Raw genomic sequence first — 24,745 nt, forward strand, 5'->3', positions numbered from 1 at the left:
TCCCTTGTGTGTAGCAATTAGCTCTCTCCTTACCGGTCTCCTGCACTAGCAGAGTGAACGCCTCAGAAACTAACTCTGTGTTTATTTCCCTGTTACTGTAAAGTGGCCTTCATGTGTTAGGACTGGATGAAAGAAGAACAAAGGAAGGAAGGCAAGTAATGAAAGATGACAATTCTAGAAGCAGAATGCATGGTTGTTCAACCTAAAAACTTTTAAGTATGAGGAAAGTCACTCAGTTCGTCCCAAATATTAAAAATTCAAGAGCAGTTAGGCAGGAATGCAATGGCTCTGGTAAACAGCTCCTCTTCCATCTTTTTCGTGAGCATCTAATTATCCCTGCTTCTCTCTATGCACCTGCTTCATTCTCTCCTTTCTGCCAATGCACTTTGTCTGCTCCTCATAATTTCCGCTACCTCACAATTTCATCTTTCATCTGGCGCTTCCAGACTTCTCTGGTCTCAACATCTGCATTCCAGTTTCCAACGGAGTGGCCAGATTCCAGCATGTGTTTGGATCTGGAAGCCCAGCTCACTTTTTTTTTTTTTTATCCTCACCCGAGGACATTTTTCCATTTTTTGTTCAGGTAGAGTGGGAGGGAGAGAGAGGAACAGAGAGAGAGAGAAACATCGACGCGAAAGGGACACATCGAGTGGCTGCCACCCGCACAACCGACCAGGGCCGGGGACAAACTGCAACCAAAGTACGCGCCCTTAGCGGGAACCAAACCCGGGTCTCTCTGGACCGAGGGCCAACGCTCTAACCGCTGAGCCAAACCGGCCAGGGCCCAGCTCACATTTGTCTGACTACACTATTTAGTGTGCTGCTGCAGGGCCCATCAATTCAAACACACACACACACACGTATGCACACACATGCACGCATGCACACACACACACACACGCACAACAAATTTGCCCCCTGAGTCAGCTCATGGCCAGGTTCCTCTTATATTTTCCTACATTCCTGTTGTAACCCAGGAGAGTCATCCTCACTCAGACATAAAGTAATTTTGAATATTAGGAGCTTTATTACCTGCGCAGGGACTGCAGCCAACCTACACAGAGGAGCACTGCAGCCCGGAGCTCAGGGGGAGGGTTGCTTATATAGGACAGGGGTTACTCAAGAGTTTAGCAGAACAAGCAAGCTACGTGTACAGAAGCAGATATCAGCAGTTAGTAACTGCACAAGTTGTTTATTTTATATTTCTTAACATTTACTAGACCCTAGCCTTGAATGTCTCATCGCCCCGTCTGGCATCTCCTGATTAGTGAAGCTCATGGTCAATACCCTTGTGGTCATGGCTGATGCATACCTTCCTCTTCAAGAATTTTTGCAAAAACAACTCGGGTTCAAGGAACCCAGGAGAGGTTCCTTCTTCTAGCAGATGGAGAATTACTGGCTTATAACAATTCCCATTTACTATCAGAAGGGGATGTTTTTCCACTTGTGTCCATAAAGTTTAATAACTTTTAGCTTTCCTTGTCTTAGCTCAGATTCTTCTTGCAAAATGCACAATTTTAAAATTGTGAGTCAGTTCAAGATCTGTCTCATGCAGCCAATGAGGTGACATTTAGCATTATTATGGAAGTAACAGGTGATTATTCTGATGGTGTTCATTTTCTACCAAACTATCTACTAAGGACTGCTAATACTCCAGTTAGGTTAACTTGAAGGTGTACTCTAGCAACCTTCAGCGGCTTAAAAGGAAATATACTCTTGCAATGAAAATTTTAGTTTTTTTTGTTTTGTTTTTTTCAGATTCTGGGGCACTATTAATTTTTTTTCTCTCTGATCTGGACCCCTCAGTGACTTTGAGTACTCTACCTTGGCATATAGGCATAGCTAGGTCTCCACGGCCCTGATATGACATTCAGGTATTTCAACAATATTTTCAATATGTTTTTAAAATTTTAACTAAAACAATTATCTATTGAAACTATTAGTTACCTTTATATTTGTGTATTTGTTTGATAAAATTAACTGTTTTAAGTCAAGTTTTTACATGATTTTTTAAAAATCTTCAACCGAGGATGTTTTCCATTAATTTTTAGATAGAATGGGAGAGAGGAAGGGGAGAGAGAGCAACACCGATGTGAGAAAGACACATCAATTGGTTGCCTCCTACATGACCCCGACAGGGGCCAGGGAGCAAACCTGCCACCGCAGTATGTGCCCTTGACCAGAAATCAAACCCACGATTCTTCAGTTCCCAGGCTGACACTCTAACCACTGCGCCAGGGATGTGAAATTTTAATTGCAATTTCTATTTTATTAAGGCTGGTTTTTAAAGGCCTAGTAAGTTTTTCTTTAGGGATCCAGATACCTTTTAAGAGTATTTAACCTTTAGATATTTCATGTATGGTAGTATTAAATGCTTTAATTACAGTCTAGTAGCTATACGTCATAGTGCTTAGAAGTTTGGGATATGATTAGTGTTTGAGTAGGAGAAGAAATAAACTAGCAGGAGAGGAGGCAATAGCTGGGGCTGGGAAACAAATGTGAAAGAGAGGAAAACTATTCATTGATATATGTTAGATTCCTTATTGTCTTTGTGCCTCTTCTTTGCATCCTCTTCATAACTATTAGAGTTGCTTCAAGGTTCTTGTATTCTTGGAAGCCTCTAGACTCTCAGCCACAGTGGGCTCTCCGGTCTCATTTATACATGTATAGCCGAACTTCATTTATTCTTTATGATTAAGAAATTAATTTTTCTATATAAGTGAATTTGCTTGATAATGTTACCTCTCAAGAAAATCATTTTTTTTTTCTTTATTGATATTAGAGAGAGAGAGGAAGGGAGAGGGAGAGAGAAATAGAAACATTGATGACAGAGATAATCAATCGGCTACCTCCTGCATGCCCCCTACTAGGGATCAGGCCCACAACCTGGGCATGTGCCCTGACCAGGAATCGAACTGGCCACCTGTTGGTGCATGGGTCGACGCTCAACCACTGAGCCACACCGGCCGGGCTAAAAATGATTCTTGATAAAAATATTTTACCCTATACTGTTGTAAAGTACTTTAACTACTTTCTGACAACTCGCTATTATTAAATATTCAGTAGCAAACCACACAGTATCACATTAATATGCCAACCTCCTGTCCCTTCAGGGAATTCACAAAGCATGTTTGTATTTGATACATTAAGAGGTATCTCGAAAGTACCAGACACTTAAGAATGCCCTGAAATATGAATTTTAAGGACAAGATGCTCAGAAAATATTTGATCAATAAACTTAAACTGTTAATTAATAAAAACATAGTCAAGCAAAGTCAGATGATTCTTTTTCATAAAAAAGAATAAATGAATCTTTATATTAGAAATAATAGTGCTATCATTCATTTGTTGAATGATCTGTGAGCAGGTTATATGTTATAAATAATACATACTAGATTACTTATATTTTGGGACTGAATGAAAGAAGAAAAGGCATTACTGTGTTTTGAGGTTAATAAAATATTTTATCTTCACAATAATTTTTTCTTAGATATTTAAAGAACAGTCATGTAATTTTTATGACTTCAAATAACTATAATAGTGGAACATGCAAATGAATGGTTTTGCATACTGGAGAACGTGGGGATATTTATTTTGCGTTTCAGATTAAGCCTTTGGCAGATTAGAGATGTTTAAATATTTAAATTCGTGTATGTGTCAGAAGCCTGAAATCAGGCCTTGCCCATTATGCAGCATTTCTGCATCTCTATTTAAAAATAATTTTTCTTTAAAGTACCATTCCTGGTAGGAAACCCATAGATCCCATTTCAAAGGCACTACAAATTTTAGAAATGTGTTTCTACAAATGGGCACTAATATATTTAAATTTTACTATTGTCTGCAGTGAAGATGAGATTCAGGGAATGCTGCAGGAGTTTAAGTCAAAAGTATTTCTCAAAACCTAAAGAGTGCCCTGGCCAGTTTGGCTCAGCGGTTAGAGCATCGGCCTGCGGTCCGGAGAGATGCAGGTTTGGTTCCCACTAAGGGCATGTACCTTGGTTGCAATTTGTCCCCGGCCCTGGTTGGGTCGTGTGGGTGGCAACCACTTGATGTGTCCCTTTCACGTTGATGTTTCTCTCTCTCTCTCTCTCTCCCTCCCACTCTATCTGAACAAAATATCGAAAAAAATGTCCTCGGGTGAGGATTTAAAAAAAAAAAAAAACCTACAGAGAAGCATTTCCAGAAGAAAGATAGGCATTCAGTAGTTTCTAAAAGTGTGCTATTTGTCCCAGGAGATCTACTAAATATTCAGATCTCGTGAAACACAGAAATATTAGAGCAAAAGCTGGGAAATTTCTCTTTTGGTAATATGGGCATATTAACTTGAAACTCTCCATTATATAAGTGCCGCACGTGTGGGTCTGATCATGTAAAGAGCAATTCTAGACAAAGGCTAATGCATCTTAGTGAAGTTCGCTGCCGAGCTGATTGAAACTGACAGGCCTGTGCTATTTGCAAAGAAAACTTCATGGAGAGTTAGGAACAGATGCTGAACAATATGGCACATTTGATTTCATGCTGCTCACACATGCCAACTCCTGGCAGTCTTTATGAGGTCAGAGGATTAGTCAAATTGTGTTCAGCAGGAATACAGGGTATATATGTAGAAGGAGCCAAGCAGGTGTGCTGAAATGAGTTAGGTGCAGGCTTTCCCCAGGTGTGTCTTACTTGTCCTTCAGCATATGGCCATAGAATCAGAAGGGGAAAAGTTAATGCTCAAATAATTAAATCTAAATAATGCAACTAGTTAGGCTTTTATACATGGTGACTATGAAGAATACATATATGTTGGACTAAATATATGTTGATCTTAATTTTAACTTTTTTTAATCTAAATTTTAATCATTATTCATAAAAATACATCAATATAAAATAGGAAAATATGTTGATGATAAATAATTCAATTAATACTATAACCCATTGGTCTTAGTTTATTCTATTTATCTCTGTTCCAGTAGGTTCATATCTAGTTTTTTCCCTCAACCACAAACACTTTTACTAATTTTTCAAACATTAATGATGAGTCATACTCACTCATGACTATGTATGTCCATATTGTCTTAGATTTCTTGAACATTTCCTAAATAACTAATGGCTAGAGTTTTATTATTATATGATGATATAGGATTTACAATATCCAGCCTTCTGACATATTTTGAAAATTCAATTCTCTATGGGTCAAGACTTGCATGTCAGTAATACATGATTCACTCAAAGGCGTTCTCTAAATGAATGAATCACCAACGAGGTTTCCCAAGACAGCAATTTGTAATCTATATGGTAGTACTTTGTTAGAAGACTGAAGCACAGGGTAAAGATAAATACTTTTTTTCTTGACTCGTTTTCCCTAATATGTTTTTTTTACTGGCAGTAACCTGAAAGTTGTGTATTTGAGGCAAAGTAAAATGAATAAAAATAGATATAAAGTTAAAATATATTTATATTGATATCAGCTCTGCTTTATCTATCAAAGGATATAACCAACCTGTGCTTTTTGGGGAGTTCTTATAACTCCTTCTTCATGGGAAAGTACATAACTTCTTCAGAGACCCAAGAGTACTTTTTAGTGTGTTACTAAATAGAGTTGTGCCATCAGTAGAGAGCTCGGCTCTCAAATGACCGTAGAAATTTCTGTATACACACCTCAACTGAATACTCTTAATAATATACAGCAGTGTAAATAGGAATTATGAGGTTGTCAGGTAATTAAAAACAGAACTTAACATTTGTGCTAGTCGAAGAGGCCGGCATACTCTTCTAAGTCCATTATTCTGTCTCAGGAATGGCTTTTTTAAAGGAATATTATTTTTTTCTTTTGGATGCTGACCTCAAAAGACCTTAACAGAGCTTATATGAGAGTCTGGAACATTGAAATAAGAGGTCTGATTTAAATATAAAAATGCTGTGCATGTATTTCTTTTAGTGCGTGGGAGAATTAAAAACTCCATTGATTTTCTGATCTATTGTCTAAAAAACAGCCTGGCAGTAATAGTCACTCAATAAAAGGTTGCTGAATGATCAAATTAACACCTTGAGTCCATGAATGGTAATTTCACATGAAAACCACTGAGTTTATGTATTCATCAGAGACTGGTGGGAGAGAAAAGGGGGGGAGGGGGGAAATGGGTAGGAGAGAGGAAGGAAGAAATTGAGGCTGAGGCTGAGAATCAGCAGGCTTCATTTTGCAGTATCTTTCCTACTCTGTCACTGAGCTCCACTTCCGAGTCAAGGAAACCTATCCTCTGAAGCACTTAGTATCATACTAAAAAAAAAAAAAAAATGAAAAAGAAAAAAGAAATGGTATATCCTAAGCAGAATATGGAAGGCTAAAGATATTCTATCTTTCCATACTATGAGAAATAGCATTATGATGTACAGAAGACATATACATTTACAAACCATCCATTTATGTAAAATGTAAAGAAAATATTGTAAACAAGAGGTAAGAAAAAGTCAATGATTAAGTGGATGTGGCTGTGAAATCCAGTCAGATGTATTCCTTACCTTTTAAAGTCTCCTAAAATGCCAATTTTAAATATTTTCTCTGGTTTGTAATACTTTGTTTTTCCCACACCATTGTTTCTTAGTACATATGTTTTGTGTATATTAAAAATGCAGCAAAATAAACTCACTCTCCTCTCTGCATTCCATCTCCACTCCTTGTTGCCATTTACACACATGTGCACACACGCACACACGTACACACACAGCAACCAACCAAAATTAATTCAAATAGACGAATAGGGTCTTTGGGGCAAACAGCTAATTTAGATTTTTTAAAGCGCAAGCCTATTTGAATTATATTTATAACCCTTTTAATAAGAAAGATCTTGTTTAATTTTTTGAGGACACTGTTTTGTATCCATTTTATAATTTTGTAATTACTGAGACAGATTTGTCTACCCACAGGCATAGTGAATGTTATATGTAACAGCTTAAAATGTTGAAGTTTTACAAACCATTGTTCTCATTCTAATTTCTTAATGTAACCATAGCCCCCTACAAAATTGTCTTGTTTAATCTAATTTACTGATAATGAATATTTATATAAAATGGTAATTCTGCAAGAATTTAAATTGCTTCTTTATATTTAATAAAATGATGAGCCTGAAAGAACCATGTGTTCTATAAAATTGAATTACTTTGTATTTAGTTTCATTGTTTTGTAGTATTTTATCTTTACATTAAAAATGTATAAATGATTAGTCAGTGACACATTTTCACATAGAAGATGTCACTGTATCCATCAATAACAAAGAGTAAATCTCTAGAAACTAATTAGTTTGGAGTTATATGTCAACACAATTACACTGGATGGAGTTAAACAGGTAAAGAAGACTTCATTCGACATTGTTGTAGGGGTCAAGATTATTGAAAAAGAGGAGAGAGATTGAACTCAACTGTCTTGGAACAACAGGTGGGAGAGTTTTCATGCATTGCGATGAGCCAAGTGGAATCCAATACAGGGAATGAAGAGGTTGGTCAGATTTGATGAGGCCAGATGTATCCCCCAACTGGTGCTTATGAGACTGGGATATAGGGGTGCTGCCTGCCTTGATGATTGCGTTGGAAAGGGGTTGCTCCCGGGTCCTTAAGAAAGAACTCTCTTAGTTGTAAAAGTGGAAGAGAACTTCCAGAAGATTTACATCTTCAAAGGGGCAGAGAAATAATTTACAAATGCAAGTTTTCTAAAGTAAATGCTATAAGAAAAGGAAGGTCAGGGGCTTGGAGTCAGGACAGCCTGTCTGAAGTTTAGTCAGGCTGAGGGAGAACTGGAATGCTGTCTTTGTCATAAACAGTATACCAAACCAGTTTATCTTAGACATAATTATGGGATACAGAATAACATTTCAAACTTCTTATTTCAATATATTATAGGACAAATACCAATCCATCAGCCTTTAGATGCTAATAACAGGATAAAAAATGTCTTGCTAAAAGCATCAAAGAACAAATAAGATAGTAGGTAATAACCAGGTTGTGTTCTCAGTAAACACCAGAAGCCAGAAAGATGAATCTAGCGTTCAAATATCTTTTCACGTTGGGGTATCTAATTCGATGGAGGAAGCGGCTGAAGGGCTAAGCTGCACGTTCCGGAGCCTCATGTGCTTAGCATGGGGGTAGCGGCTTGTTTGTCAACGTCTGTTAAGGGTGGTTAATCAGCCAGGTGGTCTTGGGAACACAAAAACTATGGTCAGAGAGATAGAATAAACCAGAGTTAAAACTGTTTTAACATTATTATGTGGACACTCCAGTCCTAAACACAGTATTAAGATGCTGGTTTGCTCAACACATATACTAAAATTGGGAGGATACAGACAAGATAAGAATGCCTCCTGTATATTGAGGACATGAAAATTAGTGATGCATTTCATATTTAAGAAAATCTATTATTAAAGGAGGTCCGAGACTCCTAGTTCCCCCACTGTTATCATCACTGAATACTGTATTTCTATTGTCCAGATGGACCACAGTTTATTTACCCACTCATCTACTGGAGAGCACCTCGGATGCTTCCATGTTGTAGCAGTTACGAATAAATCTGCTATAAACATCATGTGTGGACTCCTCTGGGTAAATACCAAGGAGCACAATTGCTGAGTTGTATGGTGAAAGTATGTTTAGTTTTGTAAGAATCTGCCGAACTGTTTCCCAAAATGGCTGTTCCATTGGGCATTTTTACCGGTGATGGGTGAGGGTTTCTGTTGCTCCCTGGGCTTGCCGACATTCTCATCAGTTTCCATGTCAATTACTGACAGCCCAGCATTCCTACATGGATGTAGTCAGCCACTCCCCTGACCTCCTTTATGAGCAGCTCTGAGCGAGTCCCTCGAAAGGTAACAATCCAGGAAGAAAAGACAAAGAGGGAAAAAGTGTAAGCCCTATATTAATAGCTGTACATTTCAGAGTTAAGAAATGATACTAAATTCATGCTGATAGGCAACCTTGTTAGCTGACCATATTCCGGTAGCTGAAGAAAAGGTATGATATTTCATTATACATTTTCTTCTGTTTGAATTTTTTAACCATAAGATAGTCTAAAATGTATGTTGTGATGACAATCAAAGCAGTTCAGAAAATTGCTTATATGTTTAAAATATTAGAACATGTAGGCCTAACATTTTTTTTTGTTATTGAACCAGAGTAGATTTAGCTAAACAGAACATTTATTAAATATTGTTTTAGACAGGTTTAGTAGATCATAAACTACTGAGGGAGAATAATATAGTGTAAAACTACTATGAGGAGGTATCTAATAAAAAATAAGATAATTGTGTCATTTCTACTATCCAAACTCAATTTAGAATACTAATAGTACAATAAAAATCACTGCTATGTAAAACAACTCACAGTGGCAAAAAGCATAAAAGTATAGGTAGTAAATGTCAATGAAGAATATTAACATTCATTAATGAGCTCATAAAATCAAATGTTTAAAACCAAAGTACTTCAGTATCACAAAGTTTGTTATAAGGGTTTTGCCAGCAGTCCTGGGCTCTTTCTTATTAATGACATGCAAAAGTTGTGTGTCAGTAGAAATTCATGTCATTTTACGGAGATGTTTTATGAAGTTAAATATTAATATGGTTATAATTATTACTATAAATTATTTACAGCAGTGAAAAGAAATAAAAGGTTAACTTAAAAGAAAGGGAATGCTCTGTAAAATAGAATGAACTGGAAAGCCCAAGGCATACATGAGAGGAGGGACACGTGTCCCTAGCAGCAGTGTTCCAGAGATCTCCCAGCGGGAACAAGACGTGTGCTGTGTGGCTCTTAGGACCGCTGTCTATAGATATGAACTGAAAAGCACAATTAGGGGAAAATAATAGTTTGTTAAAGAAAAGATGAGTTTCTGCCCCTTTGGGACTGTACAGAGGAGTTTGGGGACTGATTCTTCACATGGTGAGGCATGAGGCAAGATGTCTGATTGTAGGAGCCAAACAAGGCGGGAGTTGACGTCATGCTTGGCCATTTAACTGTACAAGATTCTGGCAAGTAACTTACCTTGTTACAGCTCCATCCTGTCAGCAGAGTGGGAATATTAATGACCGCCTCACCGAGTTGTAGGAATCAGTGCATTAGCGTTCATAATGCTACTTGTTCAAGGTTTAGAATATAGGAAATACTCAATCAGTGGAAGCATATTATTCTTATCCAACTCTGATTAGCCATTGATAAGTAGAAGTTCTCTCAAAAGTTAGAAAGATTTGGTATCTGTGGGCTTTGTTTTAATTATTAATTTATTTAAGACATTAAGTTATTTTTAAATATTTTATTTTTAAATAAATTATACATACACATACATCTACATATTTATTCAATATTGCACCATTTAAACTATGTTTGTGATGTGTTTGTGCCACCCACATAGAATGTGTATCTTCCTTAACGTGGAATTGTTTCTGATTTCTTATCCACTGGCTGTAACATCCTGGAAGGCTGGGGTAGTGATTTGAGTTTTTTTGTAGTCCCAAAAAATTCTAGCACAAAGTTTTCTTGTAAATAGAAACCAACCAAAGAAGATGTGAAACAAGTTCAATATTAGCTTTATTATGAGCTATCAATAAAAATTTAATCTTAGTATATTTGCAATTAAATGTATTTTCTTCTGTTTTAAAAACAATAACTGTGGCACAATCAGTGTGGTTCTGTGGTTGAGCATCAATCCAGGCACCAAGAGGTCACCGGTTCTATTCCTGGTCAGGACACATGCCCAGGTTGTGGGCCCGATCCCCAGTGGGGGTCATGCAGGAGGCAGCCAGTTAATATTCTCTCTCATCAATGTTTCTCTCTCTCTCTCTCTCTCCCCCTTCCTCTCTCTAATATCAATAAATGAAAAAAAATACAAAACTAAATAAATAAATAACGACTGTCATTAACATGAATCATTTTGGGGGATGTCAGTTTAAATAACAAGAAGGGAATTTCTTTATAGAAGTTACAACCTTAATGATGCTAATATTTTTTACTCTATGTTTTATTATTTATACTTTTGTAATTTCTTATCAGTTGTTTTTTTTTTGTTTTGTGTTGTGTTTTATAGAGGGAGAGGAGAGATAGATAGAAACATTGATGAGAGAGAACATCAACTAGCTGCCTCCTGCATGCCCCCAATAGGGGATTTGGCCCACAACCTGTGCATGTGCCCTGACTGGGAGTTGAACAAGCAACCTCTTGGTGCATGGGTTGACGCCCAACCACTGAGCCACAACTGCCAGGCCTTATCAGTTGTTTTAATTGTACTCTGACACTATTCCCCCCATTCTTTTACTATGAATTAGAAAACTTACCATGTATATAAGGGGGTAATACCTAGACATTGCCATATACATGAAATAAAGTAAAAATATGATTCTCTTGTTCTTTAATACCACAAAATTAAGTATAAGTCTGCTCAGGTTATACTATAAGATATACAACTCTACCATGATGTTCTTGCATGACTTGAAATATTTCATTTTCTAAATCAACAACATAGTAACACAGTAAATAAGTCCACATTATGATGTCAGAGTGGGGAGGAAATAATATATTTCTAAATATGCAACTCTTGGGGCATTCAACATTGATTTTTGGCAGCTTCCACTGTAAAGAGGTCCAAATAATAGCTTTAATTATAGGAGATTTGACCTTTTCAAATTTATCTCACACATTTTGGAAAGATGCACTTACAAGATGAAAGCTGTCTGTGACTTAAAATTTTCAATATCTCTTCAGTGGCTAGATTCATTTGGTTATAATAAATGGTTTTGTCAAGGACAAGTAATTGATTTTTCTGTGTGATTCAAAATACAACAGTAAATGTAAGTATTTTAGATTCTGAGTATAGTTTCAAAGTTCTTTGCAAGAGAATGTCTGCAGTATATAATTAAGAAAATTATTTTTTTTCTTTCAAATGGGCAGATATATTTTAATTTTGTATAAAGGGTTACCTAGTATGATTTATCTTTTCGATTTTTGAAATTAATCCATAGAGCTTCATACAAAGTAAAAATGTGCCTAACATTAAAAGGAATTATGATGACTATTACTGCAAAATGTATTCGGATATTTAAAAAAATGGTTTGAAGAACTAATTGCAAAGAGCATCAGCGCATAGACCAGAGTCCTGGGTTCGGTTCCTGCAAAGGGTGCGTACCTTGGTTGCAGTTTGTTCCCAGCCCCGGTTGGGGTCGTGCAGGTGGCAACCAGTCAGGGTGTCTCTCTCACATTGATATTTCTTTCTCTCTTCCTCCTTCTCTCCCTCCTGCTCTATATGAAGATAAATGCAAAAATTTATCTTCAGCTGAGGATAAAAAAAAATTTTAAAAGACTAATTTCTAGCATTTCTGCATGAACATGCACTTATATGTGTATTCGTGTGTGTCAGTGTGCCTATACATTTAGAAGTACATATACCCTCCTACCCCCCCCCCCAAAAAAAGCATCTTAATCATCTACACTAAATTTGTAAGACCTGAAAAATAATTCAGAAGTTTGGATATTTACATGCATAGGAAGTAGATTAGTTACTATTATAGTGAAATTGAAACAATTTGATTATCTAACCATCAGTTGTCAACCTGTGGGTCGCGACCCATTTGGGGGTCAAACAACCCTTTCACAGGGGTTACCTAAGACCATCAGAAAACACATAGTTCCAATGGTCTTAGGAACCAAGACATCGTTCCTCTGTCCATCTCCAGATGGGTCCGCCCACATGCAGATACACTCACGTAAGGGTACCTGGCATGGTGACATCATCACACCAACCCATCACATACACCCCGTACAAATACAGGTGTATGTGACAGGGTTGGCGCCATAATGTACTTATGCAGACCAGACACACATGTGTAGAGAGCAGCTACTGTGTAGAGAGCAGCTACTGTGTAGAGAGCAGCTACTCTGTTAAAAGCAGTTACTGTGTTGAAAGCAGCAGTATTGGAGGTAAAACAACACTTCATGAATTATAATTGCTAGGTAAATGTAAAATCATGTACTGTAAAATCATCAACTACTGCAAAAAAAATATCTGTACCATGGGAACTTAATCTGGATGCTGATAGGTCTTTTTATATATTCAGCTGTGGTTGATGTGAATACTGCCCCCTTGTGATAGTAACAGGTATGTAAAAAAAACAACACAATGGTAAATCATAGAAAACTGTAATGAACTGTATTGCCTAAACTATGCCATGTATCATCTTTTGTATTATTAAAGCTATTACTGTACATTATTTTCATTAGCAAACCATCCCATGACAATGGATCATGTAGAGAAGAATGTTAATAAAAGAAAATATAGTGAGGATTTCTTACAGTATGGTTTTACCTCAATAATTACAGCAGGAATTGAGAAACCACAATGTGTTATTTGTTGTGAGGTTCTATCAGCCGAATCTATGAAGCTGAACAAACTAAAAAGCCATTTTGATAGCAAGCATCTGAGCTTGCCAGCAAGGATACCAACTATTTTAGAAGCAAGGCTGATGGACTCAAGAAAGCCAGGCTTGACACTGGTGGCAAGTACCACAAACAAAACATAGCAGCTGTTGAAGCTTCATATTTGGTGGCACTCAGAATCGCCAGAGCTATGAAACCTCACACCATTGCTGAGGATTTACTGTTGCCAGTGGCCAAAGACATTGTTCGAGTTATGATCGGAGATGAATTTGTTATGAAATTAAATGCAATTTCCTTATCTAATGACATTGTCCACAGAAGAATAGATGACATGTCTACTGATATTCTTGATCAGGAAATTAAATCTGCCCCACTTCCAATATTTAGCATATAGCTTGATGAATCTACAAATATTGCAAACTGTTCACAGTTACTGGTTTACATGAGGTATATTAATTATGGCGACTTTAAAGATGAATTTCTTTTTTGCAAACCTCTTGAAATGACAACTACTGCACGTGATGTATTTGACACAGTTAGTTCATTTCTGAAAGAGCATAAGATCTCTTGGGAAAAGGTTTGTGTTGTTTGCACAGATGGTGCTCCAGCTATGCTAGGATGTTGATCTGGATTTCAACGCTTGGTACTGAATGAGTCACCAAAAGTCGTTGGAACTCACTGTATGATTCATCGGCAAATATTAGCAATGAAGGCGCTGCCTCAAGAGTTATAAGAAGTAATGAAAAGCATCATAAGTTCTGTCAATTTTGTAAAGTTGAACACTTTAAACAGTAGACTGTTTTCGCAACTGTGCAATGAGTTGGATGTGCCGAACAATGCTCTGCTATTTCATACTAAAGTGAGATGGTTGTCAACAGGAAAAGTTTTAAAACAATTTTTTGAGCTTTTGATGAACTCAAAATGTTTTTTAATCAGAAAGCAAGCCCACAGTTCGAAGCACTTTTCAGCGATAAAAGTGAACTGTAGAAAATAACTTACTTGGTTGACATCTTTGCCATCTTGCATGAGTTAAATTTATCACTGCAAGGACCAAAGGCAACCTGCCTCAATTTGTCTGAAAAGATCTGATCATTCCAAATGAAACTTCAGCTTTGGCAAAAAACATAATTGGATGAAAATAAAATTTACATGTTGCCTACCTTATCTGCTTTTTTTGAGGAACATGACATTGAACCAGACAAAAGGATTACGATGATAATTTCTGTGAAAGAACACTTGCACATGCTTGCAGACGAAATTTCATCATACTTTCCGAATCTACCTGACAGTCCATTTGCACTTGCCAGAAGCCCATTCACAGTCAAAGTTGAAGCTGTTCCTGAGACAGCACAAGAGGAGTTCATTGAACTAATTAACAGTGATGCAGCGAGAACTGATTTCTCTACAATGCCAGTTACAAAATTCTGGATCAAGTGTTTGCAGTAATATCCTGTTCTGTTTGAGACTGTGTTGCGCCTTCTTCTTCCATTTCCAAGAACTTATCTTTGTGAAACAGGGTTTTCCAGCTTGTTGGTTATCAAGTCTAAATACAGAAGTAGACTTGTTGTGGAAGATGATCTTCGTTGTGCTCTTGCGAAGACAGCCCCGAGAATTTCTGATCTGGTGAGAAAGAAGCAATCTCAACCTTCACACTTACATTGGCTCTTTACGCATACTGTCGCAAAATGTAGCAATATACTTTACTGTTGTTATATTAAGACTGTTACCCATGCTACACCATGCTTCAAGACAAAATTTCATTTATTTGTAATTAGAAATCAATATTTCACAATATATAATTATATTGTTTTTGTGATTAATCACTATGCTTTAATTGTGTTTAATTTGTAAGAATGAAAATACATCCTGCATATCAGATATTTACATTACAATTCATAGCAGTAGCAAAATTCCAGTTATGAAGTAGCAACAAAAATAATTTTATGGTTGGGGGTCACCTCAACATAAGGAACTGTATTAAAGGGTCACAACATTAGGAAGGTTGAGAACCACTGATCTAACCCATATGTCTTACAGTGTATCTTTAAAAATTCAGTTTTCACTGGAAAATATATATTTTTAGAAAATGTTAAATTACGGTATTACAAATACATCTTTGCAGTAGCAGATTCCCTTCATCAATGAAAGGATCTATTCTGTTCAATATGGGATTTCTTATTTTATCTGTAAAGTTTTTCCTCACACAACTTGATCAAATTTTGGCAATGAATACTACTACAGATGGGAAAATAATTTTAAAACATTATTTTTATGGAAGCTATTTTTTCTTCTGTTGAAATATAGTATGAACAGTCAGTTCTATTCAGTTATGTATTTTTGTAAAATGTTTTCACTAACACCTACGTGCAAAATTAATATTTTTTTTCTAGAATCATTTGTTCATGTAACTAATTTATTATTTCCAGTTATATACACTTCCTTTTCTATTTATTTATTTCAGGATTGAGGGTAGGATATTAGTCATATTTTTAATCAGGTTATCTCATATGTACAATGTTATAATAAAATTAAAGTAACTGTTTTAACATGAGGGCAATAGCAGATGTAGGAGAAAGTTTATTCATTCTTAATTATCTTACACATAAAAATGTAATTTGAAAATAGTTATAATTTTAAGCTATTATAGTAGTGAAATATAACTTTATTTCTGTAATAAGACATAAAGAGAGTACATAAAGCATTGTAATGTATTTTAATATCTATGAAAGCAGGTGTAGATTTTATTATGGATTATAATTCATTCTAAATTACCTATGTAATATTCAGTGACCCAGCTCAATTTATTTTAACTGAACATTTATCTTAGATATCATGCAGAATTAGAAAAACCTATAAAATGTAAATACTATTTATTTTTTGCAAACACATTGATTATTGCTTCACTGCCAATTACCTAATATAGGGTCTTGTAGTTCTTGAAACTCATAAAAGGTTAACTACTATTGTTGTTTAGGGTGATACCTTTGCAAAAAAAAGAAAAAAATAGGGACTATTATTTAGCATTGATGCCATCACCTTGTTTTGTATTTAAAATGAGAATTTAGAAATTTTAATTATAGACTTATGTACAGGAAAAAAACATTAATTTTAAACCATAATACACACCCACACACACAGAGACATATTTGTATAAGTAGAACATTTTTATTTGTATCAGAATGATATTTAAATATTGATTTATGTATTCTCTTAGTTCAATCACAATTATACTGTGCCCTGTGAAATCAGTATAAGAGGATTCTTTAAACTTAGATAAATATGCATTGCCACATTATCACTGAGTGTTCTTATAATTTAGTGATTGCCTCAAATAAATGATAATTGTATAGAAAATAGGGGACTGTTTTAACAGTGATGCTTTGATCTGATAGATTTTTTGACTTTGTTCTTTTAGAGTATATTTTTTATTTGTGTTGGTAAAACCAAAGGCATTTTAATTAGAATTATATTAGCACCAACAATTGTCCATCAGAATAGGTTTCAGGGTAAGTGTCCATCGGTATGTGAATGGGTAAAAAAGCCATGGTACAGTTATATGATGGAATACTATAAAGCTGTAAAAAGGAAGAATCTCTTCCCCTTTGAGAGAACATGGTGGGACCAGGAGACTATTATTAAACAAAATAAGCCAGTTAGAGAAAAACAAGTATCACATGATCTCACTTACGTGTAGAATCTATTGAACAAAATGAACAGGTGAACAAAACAGATCCAGAGACATGGAAGCAGGAAACAAACTGACAAATCTTAGCAGGAAGATATACACCAAAGAACTTATATGCATATGTGCAGAACCAATGGACACAGACAATAGTGTGGGGAAGATGGTGGGAGTGAGGGGCGGGAACTGGTAGGAGAGAGTCACTGAAGGGAACGTGTCTGACATCTGTAATACTTTCAACAATAAACATAATTTTTTAAAGTATCTTTCAGGGTAAATTTCACTAAGATAATGTGATTTCTTGAAAGTTACAGATGCTTAGAATTATAGATTGAATGCTGTATTACAATGAATATAAGCTATAATACATTTAAAACCAAATCTAAATTGTTTTGCTATATATTCATTACGATGTATAAAACTGAGAGCACATCAAAAGAAGTCATTGATTGGGTTTATTGAAAGTAAGATGTGTGGCAGAAGATCACTTTCCTTAGCTCAGCCTGAATCATTGTGGGCCCTCCAATAAAATGGAGGGCCATTAAAATACAAGGTAGTCCAGGGTTTTTAACTTTTACATAGTGAAGTTGATCCACATTTATTGGTGAATTCCATATTTGTGTTTCCTATTTGCAAAAATAATTTGTAAGTCCTAAATCAATATTCTCAGAGCAGCTGCAGTCAGTCATTCACGGTGTAGAGGGGGGAGAATTTGAACCACCTCGTGTGGGCACTGGGAGCTGAGGGAGAACTGGGACCCTGGTCGCTGTTTCAGCTCTCACACTGTAATAAGTGACCCTCTGCAATCTATTTAGTGCCAGGATTTTTAAACTTTGGTGCTTTTTTAAATCAGTAATTTTCAAACTCAGTTTTTCATTAAGAAGAATTGTTCCCTTTAACAAATGTATACTGGTTAGAGGCCGAGCCCGTGGGGGATGAAAATCCTTAGTCCTTGTCTCCAAATGGCTCATCATGCCACTCGGCAGGGCTAATCCTTGGCATCTGTAAACCTCTGCAGAGGATGCTTTGTAGAAGGTCCTCTGTCTTAATTATCTCTTGTCTTCTGAGATTTACAAAAGTTATTTTGGAATATAAAGGTATTATTAAAAAATGAAAAGAAAATGCCTCTTGGGAAGTTAACTGTAATACCATCTCTATCATAAGAAAATGTGGGGCTTTTTCCTAACAAATGATAGGCTAAGAATGTTGTGATGAAGAATATAGTGTTAAAGTATAATTACAATTATGTTTTTCTAATCATTAATTATTTAGTATTATTGCAGCATTATAGGCTGTTTAACAGAAAACAATTTTAATTTTTATGCAGTTAGTTATTGCTGAAAAATTTTGTTTTAATCTTTTTAACTATCTGATGGAATTATGATATATATTTTTCCAGCTTCATTGAAGTATAATTGACAAATAAAACTGTATAAATTTACAATGTGATTATTTGATATACTTATATATACTGTGTAATGATTCTCAAAATAAAGTATGTTAACACATCTATCATCTCACATACTTACCGTGTGTGTGTGTGTGTGTGTGTGTGTGTGTGTGTGTGCGCCCAGAACATTTAAGATCAACTGTCCTGGCAAATTTCAAATATATAATACATTATTGTTAACTATAGTCATCATGATATACATTACCTAGAATTTACTGATAATTGAAAATTTGTACACTTTGACCACCATTTCTTTTTCTTTTTCTTTTTTTTTTTTTTAATCCTCAGCGGAGGACATTTTTCCATTTTTTGTTGAGATAGTGTGGGAGGGAGAGAGAGAGAGAGAAACATCGACGTGAAAGGGACACATCGAGTGGTTGCCACCTGCACAACCCAACCAGGGCCGGGGACAAACTGCAACCGAGGTACATGCCTTTAGTGGGAACCGAACCTGGGTCTCTCTGGACTGCAGGCCGACGCTCTAACTGCTGAGCCAAACCAGCCAGGGCACATCATTTCTCCTTTATGCCCATCCCCAACCCTTGTCAATCACTACTCTACTCTGTTTTGGGGTAACATTTTTAGATGTTACCTGTGAGATTAGATGCAATTTTCTTCATCTGACTTATTTCACTTAGTATGATACCTGTAAGATTCATCCATGTGGTTGCAAATGGCAGGATTTCCTTCTTTATGGCTTAATAATATTCCACTGCATATTATTTTATTTATCCCCTCATCTATTGGTAGATATTTAGATTCTTTCCATATCTTGGTTATTGTAAATAATACTACAATTACCGTGAGGTTGCAGACATCTCTTTGAGTTAGTGATTTAATTTCCTTTAAATATATACTAAGAAATGGGATTGCAGGATCATTTGGCAGGGTTTTATTTATTTATTTTTTAAATTTCTTGAGGAACCTCCATGCTGTTTTACAAAATTGGCTACACCATTTTGCATCCCCACTGTATCCTCGCCAACACTTGTAACATCTTTTCTTTTTATGATACCATTCTAATAGATGTGAGGTCATGTCTCACTGTGGCTTTGATTTGCATTTCCTTAATGAATATTGAGCACTTTTTCATGTACTTGTTAGCCATATGTATGTTTTCTTTGGGGGAAAATGTCTATTCAGTTCTCTTTTCCATTATTTAATTGAGTTTTGAAGGTTTGCTAATGAGTTGTATGAGTTTCTATGTATTTTGCATATCAATACTTTATCAGATATAGAGTATGCTAATATTTTCTCTCATTCCATAGGTTGTCTTTTCATTTTGTTGATGTATTTCTTTGCTATGCAGACGCTTTTTACTTGGTAGAGTCCCACTGGTTTATCTTTGCATTTGTTGTCGGTGCTTTTGGTGTCAAGTCCAAAAAATATCACCAAGACCAATGTCGGGGAGCTTACTGCTGTATTTTCTTCTATGAAATTTATGGTCTCAATTCTCATGTTGAAGTCTTTGATTCATTTTAAATTTATTTTCTAGTATTTATTAAGATGGGGTCCAGTATCATTCTTTTGCCTGTGACTGTTCAGTTTTCCCAGTAGTTTGTTAAAGAGACTGTTCTTGTACCGTTGTATATTCTTAGCTACTTTTTCATAGATTTATTGGCCATATCTGCATAAATTTATTTCTGGTCTCTTGTTCTGTGCCATTGATCTATGTGTCTGTTTCTATGCCAATGCCATGCATGCACGAAGCTTTGCAGTATAGTTTGAAACAGGAAATGTAATGCATCCTGCTTTCTATTTCTTTCTCAAGATTGCTTTGGCTACTGGAGCCCTTTGTGATTCCATATAAATTTTACAATTACTTATCCTATTTCTGTGAAAAATGCCATTGAGATTTTTACAGATATATTATTCAATGTACTTTATTAAATAATATAGTTTTGTTATAGTTTTCAATGTACTTATTTTTTTACCTCATTGGTATTTTATGCATTTTTTAATGTAAATTGTATTGTTTTCTTAATTGTTTTTCTAATAGTTCATTATTAGTGTATAGAAACACAACTGATTTTTGTATATTGATTTTGTATCCTGCAGCTTTATGCATTTATCCATTAAATTTAAAGTTCATTTGGGAGTCTTTAGGGATTTTTTTAATATATCAATTAATCTGCAGATAGAAGTAGTTTTATTTTTTTCTTTCAAATTTGGATAGCTTTTATTTTTTTCCTGGTGTAATTTCTCTTGCCAGAACTTCCAGTACTATGCTCAATAAAAGTGATGCGAGTTCACATCCTTGTCTTGTTTCTGATCTTACAGGTAAAGCTTTTAGCTTTTCACCATTGCGTATGATATCAGCTATGGGCTTGTTATATATGGCTTATACTATTTTGAAATATGTTTGCTTTATACCCAGTTGAGTTTTTATTATAAATGAATGTTGACTTTTATCAGATGCTCTTTCTTCATTGGTTGAAATGATCATATAAATTGTATCCTCTATTTTGTTAATGTGGTTCATCTCATTGATTTGTTCATGGTGAGCCATCCTTGTATCCATAAAATAAACCCTTCTGGTCATAATGTATGATTCTTTAATGTATTGTTGAATTTTGTTTGCTAATATTTTGTTAAAATTTTTTCATGTATGTTTATCAGGTATATTGGCCTGTAATTTTCTTTTATTGTAGTGTCCTTTTCTGGTTTTCGTACCAGGGTAATGCTGGCCTTGTTAAGTAAAATGGAAGTATTATTTTTCTATTTTTTGGAAGATTTTGAGAAGGATTGTTATTAATTCTTCTTTAGATATTTGTTAGAATTCAGAAGTAAATTCATTTTTTTCTTGACTTTTGTTGTTATTGTTGGCAGGTTTTTTTATTTATTTTTAATCCTCAGCTGAGGACATTTTTCCATTTTTTTTTTTATTGTTCAGATGGAGTGAAAGGGAGAGAGAAAGAGAGAAACATCGACGTGAAAGGGACACGTCGAGTGGTTGCCACCCGCACGACCAACCAGGGCCGGGGACAAACTGCAACCGAGGTACATGCCCTTAGCAGGAACCGAACTGGGTCTCTCGGGACCGCAGGTGTTGGCAGGTTTTTTATTATGAATATAATCTCTTTACTCGTGTTGGGTTTGTTCAGATTTTCTATTACTTTATAATTTAGTCTCGGTAGATTGTATATTTCTAGGAATTTATTAATTTCTACTAGATTATGCAATTTATTGGCCTATAATTTTTCATAGAAGTCTCTTATGATCCTTTGTATATGTGTGGTATCAGTTGTAATGTCACCCTTTTTATTTCTAATTTTATTTATATGAACCCTCTTTCTTTTTTTCTTGGTAGATCTAGCTGAAAGTTTGTCTATTTTGTTTATCTTTTCAAGAAAATCATTCTTGGTTTCATTGATTTTTTTTTATTGACTGTTTAGTCTCAATTCTATTTATTTCCACTCTGATTTTTTTGCTACTAATTTTGGACTTAGTTTATTCTTTTTCTGGTTCCTTCCGATATAACATTAGGTTGTTATTTGAGTTATTTCTTTGCTTGGTAAAGTTGTGTGGGATCCATACAAGCCCACTAACCCCCAGAACTAAGCAATAAAAGGGTATGTTCCCTGGGTGCAGCCACGGAAGTCGGTAGTGCAGGTGCATCCGGAAATCCTTCCAGGGAGACACCTGCACTTTGAGAAGGCCAGAGGAAAATGTGGAGACAGCAACTTCCTGCCTTCGCAGTCTCAGGGGGGTAACACAGCCAGCTTCTAGTGTGTGCTAAATTAGAATACAGACCTTCATGCAGCAGCTTTTGGTGTATGCAAATAGACATCTTTCGAGGAAAGGCTGAGAGATAAGTGTTTCTAACTGCTCCTTCTATTCTAAGCCCTGGGGGAATAGCCAGAGCTATTCTGAGCTATTCTGAGCCTGTTAATTACAGGGAAACAACAAAAGTGTTCTTCATAGATGATTGGATAAAGAAGTGGTACATATATACAATGGAATACTACTCAGCCATAAGAAAAGTTTAATAATGCCATTTACATCAACATGGGTGAAACTTGAGAATATAATATTAACAAAATAAGTCAGACAAAAAAATGTCAAGAATCATGTGACTTCACTCGTATATGGTATATAAACTGGAAGCAACAAATGAACAAACAAGGAAAACAAACAAACAAAGACTCATAGACATAGACAATGTCACAGTAGTTATTAGAAGGAAGTCAAATATATGATGATAGAAGATTAGACTTTGGGTGGTGGACACAATGCAATATACAAATTATGTATCAGAGTTGTGTGCCTGAAACCTATATAATCTTATTTAATTTTTAATAAATTAATTTAAAATGTTTAATGTGTTTTTTTTAAGTCTTATGGGACTCATGGACACAAGACCTTGTTGCCTTTCAGTGCTAGATGTTTTGGGGACCCATTCTTTATATGGAAGTCCTAAAAGTTAGTTACTAGATATTGGGTCCAAATTCTTCTTTCCTCAGAAGTATCTGGGAGTTGTGAGTTCAGTTTCAACTGTTTGTTGCTGTGGTAGGGTTTATGGACACACATATCTTAGCCTTTTCTATCTATTTGAATGTTGTATTTTCTCATTTTTCCAAGGTAGGAGTTGCTCAGTCGTTTCTAGTATTTTGTGTTTTGTTTTTCCCCAAAAGCAATTTTTTTTAATTCATAAAAAACAAAAAGCAATTTATGTTTTTTATGAATCTACCTATGTTTTTATCATAAAAACATAGGTAGATTCACTCTATATATGGGAGAAGGTAAGTTCAAGAGCCTCCTGTGTTAATGTATTGAACTAAAACTTCTAGTTATCTTTGTTTCGAAGTTTGAAAAGAGTAGAACAAATCGGTTGTTCTGTCTGACCAAATTTCATATTTATCTGGTCATTCTACAATAAACTCAGTATGTCTTTGTTTGATATCATGCAGATAACTTAGCTTGATATGACATGTTCAGGAATAGTAAATCTGGACACTGGAATAAAAATGTCTTCAAGGTGGTTCTGACATTACCTGGTTGTATTTGTGCTGGGATCCCAAGATCAGGTATGTATGAATAATTTGAGCCAGCAAATATGTTGTACTTTTATTTTTGGTAGGGCATCCTCTGTGTCCCCATGTGTTACTGATGGAAGTGGAATTCTTGGGGTGCTGTGGGAACAAGAATTTCCCAAGGGCCCTATGGGAGGATGAGATATTGTAGAAAGCTTTATTGACGATGTAACATTAAGGGAGATAACTGCCAAGGTCCCATCTCCCTCCATTCCATAATGGAAAACGTTCGATTTGTCTTTAACAGAACTAAGATCAAAGCCACTGCCCAGAGTCTTCATTCCATGTTAAAGAACAGTCCAGTCCAGCACGAGGCTAGCTTAGCTTCTGTTCCATTGCATAGGGAGTTCGCATGGTCATGAACCATGCAGCTTCTAGGGCCACGAGGCAGGCGAGCATGGGTCATGGAGCAAGCGAGTGCAGGAGCGCGAGAAGAACAAGATAGAGAAAATTATTTGTCTTGGATTATAACTAGCAGCTTGTCCAATTAATCCTTCAGAATTTCCCACACTTTCAGTGGCTTCTCCCCCCCCCCCCCTTCCCAGTCAATGATCTTTGTTCCCAAGTTAGACTGACAGGAAAGCACCTTGCCTACATCACCCTGACTTCACTCTGCATGTGCCCATCTCCCCCTTTGTTCAATCTGTTTCCCCAGTGATTTGCAGGAAATGGACCTGTGGTTCCCTGGCAAATGTAAAGTTTCTGCTTCCTGGGAAGCTGCCCGGAAGACCAAGCTTATCATGTCTGGCCTTCCCTTTTCTCCTTTCACATTATTAATATTAATAACTAACTAACTAATAACTAGCTAATTAATAACTAGCATAACACTTTTAGGGAAATAAAGTGACTTTTCTAAGTCACTGGATCATTCTAGTAAAACTTCAGAAAACATTACAAATTACTTGGTATTATTCTCTATGGTAAATGGTAGGGAGACAGAACAAAGAGCAATGCCATTTAAAAAGACAGTGTGAGTGATGCTGACCTGGGGTGTTGTGACAGGAGAAGGCAAGGAAGAGTGTGATTAGTAATTTAAACCTTTTGGTACTTATGATACTATTTCAAATCAGAGAATGTTAGACTGTTCTCTTGAAAGTGTTCTGACAAAATTCTCTGATATTTTTTAAGACATAATTTTGATTAACATAATGAGGAAAGAATGGGGAAAAAAACACCACTCAAAATAGTTTA

The 24,745-nt window shown here is 35.7% G+C and overlaps 1 protein-coding gene and 1 non-coding gene across 2 annotated transcripts in view; both read left to right on the plus strand.

Annotated features, from left to right (window-relative positions):
- The window catches only part of SGCZ (sarcoglycan zeta), a 272,064-nt gene that overhangs the window by 43,515 nt on the left and 203,804 nt on the right, over positions 1–24,745 (plus strand). The gene's annotated exons all lie outside the window — the stretch shown is intronic.
- LOC118623100 lies at positions 8,278–8,381 on the plus strand. Its single transcript, XR_004958208.1, has one exon. It is a non-coding gene; the product is annotated as a U6 spliceosomal RNA (small nuclear RNA).

Source organism: Molossus molossus, unplaced genomic scaffold (assembly GCF_014108415.1).
Source record: "Molossus molossus isolate mMolMol1 unplaced genomic scaffold, mMolMol1.p scaffold_m16_p_9, whole genome shotgun sequence".
NCBI classification, from domain to species: domain Eukaryota; kingdom Metazoa; phylum Chordata; class Mammalia; order Chiroptera; family Molossidae; genus Molossus; species Molossus molossus.